The sequence below is a fragment of the Catharus ustulatus genome, chromosome 1 (genome assembly GCF_009819885.2).
Source record: "Catharus ustulatus isolate bCatUst1 chromosome 1, bCatUst1.pri.v2, whole genome shotgun sequence".
Classification (NCBI taxonomy): Eukaryota; Metazoa; Chordata; class Aves; order Passeriformes; family Turdidae; genus Catharus; species Catharus ustulatus.
Window position 1 is genome coordinate 66,275,661 of NC_046221.1, and position 15,388 is coordinate 66,291,048.

Consider the following 15,388-nt stretch of genomic DNA (forward strand, 5'->3'; position numbering starts at 1 on the left):
CATCTGACATCAAAAAAAGAAGGTACAATCTCGATACCCTCAATACTGCATGGAAACTGAGTTCGCTAAGCTGAGACTGTGCCAAGCATGCATGGTTTTGCTGGGGAGCAGGCAACACAATGCCTGTTACTTTTTGTTGAGTGTGGGTGAAAATGCAGGGTGGAATCTCTATCAAGTACAATAGAAACTGAGATTTTGTGGCAATGAACAAAGAAGTTATTGCTGTAGGCAATAACTTGTAGAGAGCAAAAATTCATACCAGGCAATGGATGCAGAACAGAGTAAAGTGCATGGTTTGGAGAATATGAGCAGAACAAAATAATTTATGTTAACTGTAGGGTATGTCTTAGAGATGGGAGTACATGGACAGGAACAGTCCTTCATTCTTTTTCAATTCTAGGACTGCTGCAACATCAATACAATTTTGCTTAACGCCATAGCTATATTACCAGAGGGGCTGAGAACTTGGAAATCTTAGAAACAGCACAGCCATTCTCCCATTTTGAGTGTTACCATGACCACAGGAGACTGTCAGTAAATAAATTTGGGACTAGGCATGTCAAGGATGGAAGAAAATGGGGCAGGATACCAATTAATACATTTGCCTCTGATTTTGCATCTAAGTTATCAAGGCTTCCAAAGTGAAAAGAACCAGATTTTCAACATCCTCACTATCTCTTTGTTCAGAAAATGTTACAGCACTGTTGTTGGAAGTGCAGTGCTCATGAAGGCATTGTATTTATAGACTGTATTTTCACAAGTCCAGAGGCAAATCAGTCTCATGTCCTTCTCAATGCTTCATTATCACTTGCTTTGGTTGCCTTTTATTCCAGCTCCAGCTTCACAGCTAGAACATCTAGTCCTTTCCACCTGCCCTGCAATGGTGTGCAGCATTCTTGAAATCCAACACAATGATGGGACTGAGTCTGCAGGTCTGTGGAGACCTGAATCAGTCCAAGACAAGTTCGTGGCATGCTGGTGCTCATCCCACTCATGCATTCCCCCATTCTCCTTCTCCACTGCTGAGGGTTATCCACTTGAGTGCCAGCCTCGCTTGCCACCCACAGCAGCAAACTCTGCCCCCTCTGCCACTCTGCAATTACAGGAGCAACAGTGTGGATGTCAAGGTAGAAGTTAGCCAGTCAGTACTTCAGTTGTGGTCCCAGACAGAGGTGGTTCTGGAGTAGAGTCAACAACATGCGTAACTCCAAAAATATTCTTCCTAATGAAAAAAAAATCTCATGTAATAAATTAATAAATAAATCAAAGCATCCGCTCAGATTGCCCCAAAGCCTTTCCCTATCACTGAAGCTTGATGTTCCATATTGCCCTTTGCTTTTTCATATGCTGGGAAGAAAGAAAATGGAGAAGAACATTTCAAATATGTTTCCTGTTCAAAGTTATGTAAGCATGGTTGATATCTCTTGCAGATGTGCAAGTTATGTTTGGATACAGATTCCAGTGCCTCGCAGCTTTCAGTCATACACACATTGACAAAGCCAGAGTCAAAATAGCTTGTCTGAGTTTCCCACAGCTCCAATGTCATTCACCCTAACACAGACGATCAGCATTTCTCTGATTCCCAGGCATCAGCAACACTCTCACAGAGCTGAATATTCTGTGTGACAACACAACTTGGAAGAGAGGATTTCCCAAAATCCTGCATGAAATTTGGGGGCTGAGCAGTCTCCATGCATACCTGTCATCAATTTCTTTATCTTTAGGACAGCGTAAACAATCGCCAAAAAGTTGCTGTTACCACTCTCTGCAAAGGGCTGTCTTTTTTTCTGCTATGCAGAGCATCAACATGAGAGAGCAAGCCCTTGAGCAGATGCAGACCAATGTCCCTTGTAAAGAAGATACCACCATCCCCCAGCATGTCTAAAGTTTGTGCACACAATAAGGAGCTGCTGTGCATTGGCAGGGGGTGGGGAAAGGCAGGAGGACATTTATTCCATGTTGTTAAGTCCTATAAAGGCATTGGGTAGGTTTATCAGCAATGGATGGATTTGGGGTAAGGAGCATCAGGACAGGAGGGTTTAGAGAGTCTCTTATTTCCAGTGTCCTTCCCCCTTTTTATGGTGCCCTTTTCTTTCTTTTCTACAAGTAAATTAAAAATGTTGCTGCAGTATTGCTGACCTCTTTCACACAGGGCATCAAATCTCCAAAGAATCCCTTGAAGCCCAGTCCTTTCCCAGTGCTGTATCCTATTAGTGCACTGACCCTTTGTGCATCCAGCAGAGCTGCTAACCAAAAATGCCTTTGGAATCTGAAAGCTGTGGCACAAAGGCAGCCCTTAGGTTTGAATAGGGCAGAGTGGAGGATTTATTCATCCTTGGAGTGATCTCTTCATGGCATGGGGGCTACAGCAGAGCAGGCAAGGAGAGAGTGAGGGCTCTTCTTCAGACATAGTTCTCTTATTAAAAAAGAAACAAATTGGAGTCCCTAGCAAGGATTTCCTAAAACAGAGTTGCATAAGCAGCCTCAGATGTAGCCAACTTTCCAAGCCTAAGTCGCCATAGGGAAAAAACTCTGGGAAAGAAAAAAATCTGGGTTTAAATATGGGTCAGAAGAACAGCAGTCCAGTTGTGTGCCACAGAAGGCCATCCCATTCAGAATTCAATAATGGGTGTACTTGGGAAACAAAGTGTCTTTCAGGTACCAGAGCTATGAAAGCTTTTCTGAAACATTCCTTGAACTTAAAAGATGGAAGTGTAGTGCCTAGGAGCTCTATCAAGCTAACTTTTAAATAAGTTGGTGTGAATTGGTATAGAAAGCAGCTCCTTCCTTCATGTCTGCAAGTTTTGAAAAGGAGAAGGAGATATCTACATGCAGAGGGCAAATAGATGTGGTAGATTATCTGAGACAATCTCAAAATATAGTGACTACTCTTATGAGCATAGCTGACTCTCAGGAAGACAAGTCCAGAATGAAATAGCATCCCTCAGCAATTAATTTGTTCTTACAACCCATCACAAGTCAAAAGCCCTGAGTGGAATTATTTCCACTGTTACAGGGGAAGACTGATAAGACAGAGACACTGAACACACTCCCACATCCTGAATGCTTGTTTTTGTTTCCCTTCACCCATTCAACTAATGAATTCTCTATACAAGAGTTCCTTTTTCTCAGGAAGAAATTTGGGATTGCCATACTGCCATGAACAAGGGATCACAAGAACATAGCTGTATTTAGCATTTCACTTGAAAGTTTTTGTATCTAGTATTGCCAATATTATATTTCCCCTTTGATCCTCACCAACAATACTTTTTTCACAGACCATTTAAGACTTTTAATTTCTTTTATCCTTCAATTCAGATACTTAAGATAGGCAATAAAGACTTAAAGATTGGATGAATACACAGATTGCAATACTTTCCATGATCTGCCTTTCCCATTGTTATCAGCTTCCGTCAACAGGTAAGCTGGGAAACTGCCAAATCTTCAGCCAAGTTACCAGGAGGCTTACAATGATACATCTGGAGTCAGGATAGAAGCCTGTTTTTTCTTCCTTTCTCCACCCCAACACTTATTTATGTTCTTGACTAACCTACCCAGCTGACTGACTGTTCATGTCTCAGAAAACAGATTTTCAGTGTCTGATCCCTTCCTTTGGTGAAGCCCAGAGGAACCCTGGCTCACTAAATACCTTAGGACAAATACCATGAAGCTAATACTGAAAACATGGGACTCAGAAGAGCACTTCAGGTACAGAGGCCTTGAATTTTCTGTAAAATATTTTTAAAATACTGCAAAAAAAAAGGATTCTTTAATATTTAATTGACTTTGGTAACAGTGTTTAATCTTCAAAATAAAGCTTAAACAGGAATGTTTGTGGATATTTGCAGCTATTTGCTCCCATGAGTGCAGGGAAAATGAAACAAGAGTCCATTCTGTGCCTGCTATGTGATTTTAAAAATTTACTTTTTATTGGAAAGTTAGCTGCTTTAAGTGGAGACAGGAAAGATATGGATAAAATAATATTGAAGGTAATAAAGTGAAAATAATTGATACTTTCCCTCCCAAGTATGCCTACTATCACTGGAAAGGGTAAACTTAAAAAAACAGACAGAAGGGAAATTAGATATGCCACTAATATTGCAAGCTTAATATCTTCAGAGATCAATGCAAAAATCTTTCCTCACTGCTTGTCTCTCTCAGCAGCAGACCTTCTGCCTTTACAGGAAAGACCTGTCTTATCCACAGCTCTGTGCTCATGTAAACCTCTTACACAGAAGGGCTGTGCTCCCTTAACTGCTCTGGAGTATGTCAAGAACCAAAAAGAAAGTGCTTGGACAGTAAGAGGAAATTACACATTTTCAGTCTCCCTTTCTTTTGGGCTTCCATGGCCTACATTAGTCAGCCATACACATGCAGCATGCAACATTCATATCATTAATAAAATAGTTTGCCCACATCCTTGGAGGCAGAAAAATAAACCTGGAGCATTGATTTCAAGCTTCAGCTGGAACAGGCACCCAACACCAACTGCACAAAATGAAAGATGAAAGTCAAAGCCTTTGGCAACATGCACAGAGCAGTGTCTCCAGCAGACAGCTCCCACCTGGTTACGTTTGTTACCCCAGAACCATGGGACATCACACATCTCTGCTGTGGATTGACAGCTCTAGTTCAACAAAATCAGTACCATATCCACAGCTGACTTTGCTTACAAGTACCAGCGCTGACCCATCCCTCCCTTCCAGCCTCCCCTACTGCTAGCATACCTTCAGCAAACAATACAACTTCACAGCCACTCTGAGGGACCTAAAAATCTGTAATCACATCCAGCTTGGAGCATAAAGTTAAAAACTACAGCTAACAAAATTATCATGGAGATGTTTCACTCAGGACTGATACAAGTGGAATGTAACAGTCAAAAGTACAGTAATTTCACGATTATAAGCCGCACCTGATTATAAGTCGCATGTTACAATACAGAGCGTGATAAAAGGTGTCTATTCTATGACCATCTGTTGAGGGTGGGGACAGTGATCCTTATCTCAACGGCAGATATTCTGCTAATGGGCCATCCATTGCAACCAGGCCGGGAATTGTTCTTTATCTTTTCACAACCCATCCTTCCTCCAGCCAGTCATTTTCTGCTAATGGCCATTGAGTCCCACTGTGGGACTGATAAAATTACTGCATCCCATTGGAAGTTGCTCCAGCCAGGGGGAAGAGCCCAACATTTCTTACCAAGATAAAAACAGAGGTTTTGGAACACTAAGGGAGCCCCTTTCTTCACTGGACTCCAGAGGAAAACTGGATTTCTCCACATCACCACTGGACCTCCAGAGGGAAACTGCACCTTCTGCAGGAGCACTGCTTCAACTGAATCACATCTGTCACTGCAGGAGGATGCAGCCACCATTTAATGGGACTGCTACCAACACCCTGCCTGACGGGGTGTCAGGTTGTACTCTGACTTTGTCAGGGTTTGGAATTTGTTTCTTTGTAGTACTGTATTTCTATTTTAATTTCCCTAGAAAAGAACTGTTATTCCTAATTCCCATATCTTTGCCTGAAAGCCCCTTGATTTCAAAACTATAATAATTTGGAGGGAGGGGGTTTACATTCTCCATTTCAAAGAGAAGCTCCTGCCTTTCTCAGCAGACACCTGTCCTTCAAACTAAAACAGCAACTTTTTGTTCTTTGTCCGTGTATAAGCCACGCCTGATTATAAGCCACACTTCCGAGTTTGGACCAAACTTTTAGTCAAAATGGTGCGGCTTATAATCGTGTAATTACTGTAATTTTTTTTCATTCTGTTTTCTTATTAGGCATTTAAATAATTGATGACCTAAACAAAGTAGAGAGCAAGCCCATCTCAAACTTACCTGCTCCTGCACCCTCTCTATAGCAGCTCTTCTACTGCAGCTCACCTACTTGCAGTTGGTGAGCTTTCCTTCATTCCTAGAAAACAGGTGTATGCATTTTTGCCGTCTCAGGGTAAGCAATACACTTGTTGTTAACCTGATCTGAATGTGGAAAGCAGAAAGGCAAAGCGAGACCTTCACCAGCATCCATATTGGCCCTAGCAGAGGACTCCCACCTGACAATATTTGTTACCCCAGAACCACAGGACTTTTTGCTTCGTTTTCAGTGCAATCAGTTCATTTAGGTCAACTGCACTGACCTCAGGGTAAAACTAGAGAGCTTTGTTGTCCCTGGATCACAGGACAGGTCATATGCACCATTTACCTTGGGGTTTAAAAAAAATAAAAATATATGTCCTATGTGTTTTGATTAAGAGCCTGCCTCAGAGCACCCTCTCCTTTCTAGGCTATAGAAAAATAAAGGAAGGGAAGAAGCACAAGCAGAAGCCATAGAAAGGCTGCCAGCAGAGCACATCAATGATCAATGCAAGTGAAAAGGATGAGACAGTTTTCATCACTTTATGGCAGAGCTGGCTGCTGCAATCAGCAGAGCGCTCTTTGGCCAGTCACTGTGAGAGGCCTCGTCTTTGAGCTCCTTCCTGATAACTATCTCCTCAAACAGCTCACATCAAATGAGACTTACCAGGTGCTCCAGCTGCAGTCAGTCACCATCTTGGTGTACATGTCTTATGACTCCTTCTGAGGACAAGCAGGCAGAAGCCAAAAATAGCTTCCTCATCTTATTTACACAACAATCATGAACACTGTAATAAACAAATAAGCTCTGATGAAGCTGCTTTATAAAATTACTTCAAATTTAAATATTTTATCTTCCACCAAGAAGGATAAGCTGAAGTGCTAGAACTATCTTTAAAACAACAACCAAAAGAAAATCATAACTGCTCAATTGTTTATTCCTAATGTGTGTGTGGATACTGACGATAATCAGAAGCATGGAAAAATAATTTTTTGCAATCTTCCCCCCCCCCTTCAATTCTTACTAAAAAGTCTCAATCAAACATGTTTTGTTCTTTCCCTAGCTGGCAGAACATATGCTTAAGTTTTACAGACATTAATAAAACCTAGGCAAGCATTTGCTTTATATTTTGATTGAAATAGAATCTGAAATCAGAATGCAAAATTAAAGTGCAAAGAAGGCAAACTGCAACAGAAGTGTGTTCCTGAGAGTGAGGGAGTTCACTCTTGGGGGATTTGCTCTCTGGTTGCCCAATAAGTCAGATCAATGAGCTAAAGGTCTGCAAGAGAGGCAGTGTATGCTGGAAAGCTTCAATTTGGTTCTTACATTTGATGCAACTTCATCAAGCTTCCGCTTCAAGAAATTGATGGGCTTTATGACCAAGATTTTAGAAACAAGGGATAGAAGTTCTTAACCACCTGTCTGCTCTCAAGGGCACCTTGAATTCAGATGACTGACTATGCATGGCAAAGATGAGTGGCCTTACCTCCTTGGCTAAATCTCTTCTGATGTTGATGTGTTTGGTACCACAAGTTTCTGTAAAAGACAGGGACACTCCTGCAGCTAGAGAAACCACATGTTGCACAGACACAGTGGAAATACGCCCCCAGCTTGGAAGGAGTATCAATACCTGATTCTTTGCCAAAAGGTGAGCAGTCATTAAAGCCATACAACATCTGAAAGTAGCAGACGAACTTGTGGGAAGATCCTCATTTCATTTGTTGGTGGCACTATGAATATCCTGATAAGCCCTGATTTAAAGGGGACCAATCTGTTTCCCCTCCATGATGTACTCTAAAAATGCAAGTGGCGTGGCAGGAGATTGTGGAGACTGTGTTCACAGCAGCTTTGAGCTTTGTGCAAGGGAGCAGACAAGGAAGACTTCTTTTGGTGCAGCTTGCATGGAAATCTTTTACAAGAATCAGGCCCTAACAGAGGACTCAGGTTCACAAATCACAGAACCATTCATTTCCGCTCTGAGTATTTCCTAAAATCTGAAAGACTCAGAAACTGAGCATTGCATTTGCACATTTCTGTGCCAGCACAACACAACATATGCTTGACACATCTAGAAACATTATGGTGCTGCTTCCATTTCCTGCCAACCACTACAACCTTTTCTTTTCTTCCCTGATTTTAGGTTTTGTGAATTGTTTCAGTGAAGGAAGAGGAGGAATAGAAGAGCATTTCAGTACCTGGGAAAAGCAAGTGTTTAGAGGAAAGAGGCAAAGCACGTGTTCTCAGGATCAGTTGGAGGCAGAAAATACCAGAGAGCGTGACACAAACTGAGAAAAGATTTTGTACTTGCTTTTCATTTGTTCCCACAACAGATGGGTGCTGGCCTGACTCAAATTCTCCATGAAGTAGCAGTCATTGCATATGCTTCCAGATCCGTGTCAGCCTAGCTGAAAGCAAACGCGCCACTAGCCAAGCACGAGTCGAAGAATCAGTGTAGTGGCTACAGCCATGATGGTTACATATCCTCAGAGTCCCAAAAGGTCCTCTCCCACTCTCTCAAAGGTTCAAAGTGCTTTTGGTTGTCTCTCCTACAAGAAACACTCCGGTTTAGGTACCATAACAGTGTTGATAAACACTTGGTATGCAGTTTTAGGAAGACCACAAATGGAGGATCCACCCTTCAAACATGTTCAGATTTGGGACACAGTCAAACATCTGAGATTTGATCTTAATCTAGAAAATCTGAACCATCTGAGCACCACCCAAGTCTGCACAAATGGACTGAAGTCCCTAGGGAAAGCTCTTTCTCATGAAATTTTGAGTATTTCCAAGCCTGGCTTGGCTAGAAATTAACATGAGAGCAGACTCCCCTGTGGTATTTTAGTATTTCTGGTTTCAAACACAGACAAAAAAAAGCAGAGCAAGAAAATTAATTTTGATATATTATCTGAATTTTTAGACATATAATTTAACTTTTTTTTTCTGATGACAAACTGTCTAATACTTTTGAGCACAGGCCCCTGAATCTTGACCAATGTGATGGCTCAGCTTTACTATCTGCTTTAAAGCCTAACTTCTAGGCATTGAGCTCTGGCTTGCTTTAAAAACCATCTCTTCTCTTCTTACAAAGAGTTAGCCCAGAACACTGGCAGACCACTGCTCAATGGGAGGCAGCACTAAGATCCTGCTACATTTTTACAGCAAAATATCCTCTACCTTTTACCCTATTGACAAAACAGATCTAGCAAGGGTTGGTGGAAACCTGTGTACTCTCAAAGGCCAAAGAGGGACTGTCATCCATAAATCTCAGAGCCAGTTTAAGCAAAGTAATAAAGAGCGTATGAGGGAGCAAAAAAAGTGTGATATTTCTCCCCAGAATATAACAAAGGTTCAAGCAACACCAGAGATTACCACACTCCTCTTGACTGGCTGTAAGGGAAAAGCCACATTTTGGAAAAGAATGAGGGAGGGTGTGTATTTTTATCCAGCAGCTACAGGAACAGAAAAATGGTATTTTACCCAGAGTCTGATCCCTGAAGAGGCCCACAGTGGCAAAAATAGGATAATTGTAAAATAATAGCTCACGGTGTTCTCACACTTCTTTTTTCCAGGCTGCTAAAAGCAATTCACTCAATCAGCAGTTGGCTATCATCAAAATTCCCTCCTTCATCTCTGTATTCCACTTAGGGAGTAGCAAATATAGGGCATTCAGCTCATAACTTTTGTTTTTTTCAAGCAAGGAAATTCTTATAAAAATGAAATAAGCCTGGTTTAATGGCCATCAACTGAGCACAATCGCTATGCTGGGAACAAGAGATCTTGAAGAAATTCCCTCCATGACTATAGGGCTGATTCTCTCATATTAAATGATCATGGCATGATTCCAGATGCAGAAAAGGCAACTCCTTCAGGACAGTTTGTTCTTGATTTTAGCTAATCCTCCAGACTACAGAGTATTCTGTAAGAAACCAATCAGCAAAGGGGCTCCCAGGGTGCAACACCCCACTTCTCCGAACTTGGATCTGTACCCCATCACACAAACTATTCTAATCCTAGATGAAGGCACATGTCTGTGCACCCACTGGTAATTTCCAGAAAGCCTTTACCAAGGATGTTCTGGGAAAGCAGTTATCTTCCATCTGCAGTTTCTTTTTTCAGCTGGTCTTCATAATCAGTTGGCTTTCTTGTACCCCTGTTGATCACAGTCAGTATTTCTGCACAATCTATAAGACTGCTTTAACCTGGCATGAGTCTGGACATTTTCTACTTTTTCCACAGGCTCCTTGACAAAAGGTCATTCTTCCCAAAATATACTAGGGTGACCCAGCCTCGAAATAATTCAGGACCCAACCATCTCATTAAAAACAAACAAGACTGGTTAAAAATAGAACAAAAAAGTAATTTTTAAATTTTTTTTAAAATAAGCACACCCAGAAAGCACATCTGCTAAAATGAGGTTAGAGAGATTCAGTTTGGTGCTAAAGAGCAAAAAACTTCCAGCAATTACAAAGACCAGGTCTACTATAGAAGTTGTCATTTCTTCAGACACCCTGTCAATAGGCAGTTTCGCCTTTCTGAAGCTTTATTCTGTCTCATTGAAATAACTGTACTGCTACTATGTTCTCCTGCAGTCTCCGTGGATCAGATATTTCTCTTCTCCTCTCAAACCATTCTGTGACATTATTATGCACAATCAGTGTGTTTTGCTCCATCTCAAAGTCAGCTGAGGTCTTTGAGGATTAAGAAAAGGTGCAAGGTAAATTTTAGATATGTTATTATTACTTTAATTACATGTCCATCTGCTAACAGCTCCTCACTGAAAGCATGAATTTAAAATGGGATCCTACCAACTTCCTGCTCCAAGCTGCCCATCACATTCCTGATGTATTAGGAAATTAACTGAAGCCTGGGGAAATGGGGGGCAGAGGAGGAATCCTTGACCACACAGCAAGTATTAATGCAGAGAAGAAAGAACTCTTTCCAGAAGTAGCACCCTGGTTTTCTGGATCCCACATATTTTATCTCTTAATGTACACCCTCATTCTTCAAAAGCCCCAACAGCTGAAACATGTAGGAAACAAAGGATTCCTGGACTCAAGTCATTCTTCCCCCAACAGCTCCAAACACTGCCAGCAAAACACACCAGAGCTGTCAACATTTTACCTTCCCTTCCTTCTTCCCTCCATGACAGGCCACCAAAATAGAACTGATCTGAAAAACCACTGGAACAGACCATGCCAATGGAGCAAGAGCCCTAACTTTAGCACCAGCCAGCAGTCTCAGAATTACCACCTGACCAAGCTGACGTGAATTTCATTTCAGCTAGCTAAGTTTACCCATAATTTGCAAACATTCTCAATTCATAAATCAGTAATGATTCAGAAGTTATTATTGCAACATTACATCATTTTCTAAGAACAGCATCACAATGCAGCTGCTTGCTACATCTGTGAGTATTTTATGGATACTATCCACAAGTCAAGGAAAATATTTTCTGCCAGGACTCACCAATTATTAACATGCTGAGAGAAAAAAGGTAAGCTAAACTGAGGACTGCTTTACCCTTTACCTGTTATGAGTTACATTTCTCTCTTTTACAGCCCTGAGTGAAAGGAGCCTGGCACACCCTTTGAAACAGTTCATTTGAATTTCCATCCCCAAATCCTTCCTTTCCAATTTGGCATGGTGGGAAGATTATCTGTAGAAGTGCAATGCAAGTTGCTGCAAATCAGGACTCAGGTGCTTGGCAGGTATCTGCATCCAAAGTTCAGATAACACCTGGCTGTATGGTCCTGCCTGTAGATAGAATGATGATTCTCTGTCTATCATAGGTTTAAGAGAAGAAAAATGCAGATACTTAGATAAGAAGCAAACAGCAGATTTACAGATGCCACTGGGTCTTGAAACCTTGCAGGAGGCAGAGAAGCAAGCAAGACTCATGGTGTGGTGAGGAGGCAAACAGTAAATGTAGCTTGTACTATCTCCCTTTTCTTGCTTTTGGATAATTTGGTTTTCCTATCAAATTTCTTAGTAGTCATTGCTGAATGAAACATATGAGGTTTTAAGGATTTTGCTCTAAACCATCATGTGATTTACATGTCTTTTTGAGGTTTATCTATGTAATTCCCTTTGGCAATTTTTCTTTCAGAGGTTCTAATACTTCTGGAGACAATATCAAAATTATGCCTGTACTTACGATTACGTACAAAGCTGGCATTACACAACTGCAAGTCTGTAGCCAACAGCGGAACGGAAACTCCCTAAACCAAAGATGATTTTTAAAAAGTAATTCCTTTCAACCACATGAGATCTGGGGCATTGCAGGTTGCCATTTTTCCACCTGGTCCTTCCACTTTACGCCTATTCCCTGTGGACTGACACACATTGTCCGCTGCTTGATCCTTGTACCTCTGCCCATATATTTAGGCTGCCATTAACATCACCTAAGAGACTAGCTGGAATTGACACACTCTGAGGAAAGCAAAGCCAGAACATGCCCCTTCTCTGCAGCCAAGTGCACCATGCTGCCAGTACATCTGGTCCCCACCAAGACAATGAGTGTCAAGGTTATTTTGGGACCTGCAGCTACATGGGATGGTGGCATAGAGCACCAGGAGTATGAAATACAGGGAGGACCACATAGCTGAAGCCTGTAACTCAGGGACCAGCTAGCACCAGGACAACTAATCCCTGGAGTAACACAGAAGGCAGAAATGCAATTACTTGAGCTCCCATAAGGTATTACAGTAATTTCACGAATACAAGCCGCAGCAATTTGACAAAAATTTTGGTGGAAACCCGGAAGTGCGGCTAATAGTCGGGGGCGACTAATATATTAATAATTTTCTGACATTTACAACCCCAGACGTGCCAGCCAGAGTGCCGAGCCAAGCACCGGCCAGTAAAAGCCGGCATTTCGCAATTGTTACAGTGTTACCGTGGTGCCCTGGCTCCCTGCAGGCAGCATGGGGGGCAGGGAGAGAGGCGGGAGAGCTCTCTTTCCTCCTCTGCTGCAGCCCAGGGGAGGAGCGGGGGGGGGGGGGCGCCGCCATTGCCGCGGCTCGGGGAGCCGGCGGGAGCCCCGCGCCGCCATTGCCGCGGCCCGGGGGGGGGGGCGGGAAGTGCGCGCCGCCATTGCCGCGGCTCGGGGAGGAGGCGGGGTGCTTTGTCCGCGCCCGCCGCCGGCGCCACGGGCGCGGGAAAGCTCCGTCCCCGCCCGCCGCCGCTGCCGTAGGAGCGGGGGGAAGCTCCGTCCCTGCCTGCCACCGCGGGGCAGCGCCGACCCGGGGTGACCGAGCCCAGGGGCAGCGGCGGCCGGCCCCGAGCGGCAGCACCGGGCTGGGCCACCTGGCCCCGTCAGCGGCCCCTAGCGGGCCGAGCCTGCACAGCCTTAGCTCAGCCAGCAAACCCCGCCCTCCCGCGGTTCAGTTACTAATTGCACGCGGGTCCTCGCTGCGAACGACAGAGCGGCTTATATTCGTGTGCGGCTTATCTATGGACAAAAACCGAAATATTTGCCAACACCCAGAGATGCGGCTTATACTCAGTGCGGCTTGTATTCGCGAATTTACTGTAGTCCCAGATACACTGAGGTTGGAGGAAGCAGGCACAAAAGAGCACCATAAGAAGGATGGGGAGTGACACTATAAGGTCCTTCTGTCAATTTTGGCTGTGCCTTAATTGAAGCAAAGCTTCCAACAAGAAAACATGATGTGCAGGATTTCAGGCAGTCGAAGACCAGCCATGGAGGGAAGCCAGGGCTGCCAGGCTTTGTCCCTCTCCCCAGCAGAGAGGTTGCTTTGAAAGTTGCTTTTCCCTCGGGTGCACAAACAAATCCTGTCACCAGGAGCTCATTTGACCCTCCATGAGGGACCTGGAAAGAGGGAGAGAAGTATGTGATGCTGGGTATCAGCTAAGAGGCTTCGCATGAGGGGGGTACAAGTAGGGTTCAGTATGGAACAGCCATCCCTGGGTGTGGGAGGACACCCAGGCTGAGAGGTAGATGGCTGTTGCCTTCTGGCAGGTAGGAGGACTGCCTTAAAACACCCATACTTTTATTTTGTTACTCTTTCTGTCATTTATTTGCCATGGGGTTAGGGAAGGCTGCAGTCAGGTGCAGCTTTTGGGGAGAAGCCCATCCCTGGTGGGCACTCAGGCTGTGATTTACGTGTCATGGTGAGGAGGGGCTGCTGCCTGTGTCCCTGTGGCAGCAAGCACTGCTGGGTCCCAGGCACACACACCCTTCTGCAACACTCCCAATTCTCCACTGGAGCACAAAGATGTGTAGGGGTAGTAGATACTCCCATATTCTCAAGTGCCACAAACTCATCCCCAGCCTCACAGTACCTGGTAGGTACAGTTTGAGCTCTGTCTGCCAGCAGGGTCACCACCTAGTAAAACAGAATTAAATATGGCTTTGGAGCTGGGAAGGAAATTGCAGGGAGACATGTCAGAATACCATGTCTGAGAAACAACACTTAACCACCTCTCCAAACAGAAAAATGGGAATTCCAGGGGAAGTTTAGACTGCCTATTAGGGATGATTTCTTTACCAACAGGGTTATCCAGCACTGGAACAGGTTGCCCAGAATGACCATCCCTGGAGGTATTTAAGAGATGTATAGATGTGGTGGTTAGGGACATGGTTTGGTGGTGGACAGTGCTGGGTTAACATTAGGACTCAATGATCTTTGAGGTCTTTTCCAGTCAAATTGATTCTATGAATCCATCAGTTGCAGTAGCTAAAGCTGCAGGGGCCTTTACCATCTTCCTCCTAGAAGTTTGCTCTGTCTCTTCCATGTCCACAGAAGTGCCCGTGGGCTCCAGAGAACACCTGGGTATCTGCACAGTGACATAACCTTCCCCTGCAAGAACACAGCCCTCCCTTGATAGAAACCTTGCTCATTTATGGTCTAACATCCATCTCAGCAACAATGCTATAACTGGAATTATTTATTTCATGGTGAAATCAGTAGAGACTGCACTTAGGGTAACAAAGTAATGCAAATCCTGAAACATGAGTACCTTAAACTTTACTAAAGTTCAAGTCTCAGGCCCTTCTGTAAAACTTCACCAGCACATCAAGACACATGACCACCAAGAAAAGCAAAAAGAAAAGATATCCAAGGAATAAAAATGCTCCTTCAGGATCCGTCATCAACAGCTTTTCACATCACTCAAATTTCCCTAAGGGATACAATCCCAGCCAAGACCCTCTCTGCTGTGGGTGGCTGGAGTGAACAGTGGAGGTAGCACCTGGCCAGGACCCAATATTTGGACAAGATTTGGGGCATGCTGGTCTCCAGCCACAGCCTGACTCCTCCAGGAAAACCTCTGATTTTCCAGCAGGTGATATTTTAAATGCACATTGAAACTGTATGAAGAAAGCATGTATTCTGCACTGTTATTTACCCAGACACTGAAAGCACAGGTTCCCCCACACCTCCCAAAAATATTTCAACAACAAAATAGTCTTGTGAAACCAAATGAACTACCACTCTTCATGAAAACATGAGCTACTTTGAAAACTGTTTAAAACTTCAGTTTATATAATTACATTATATTATTGGAGCCA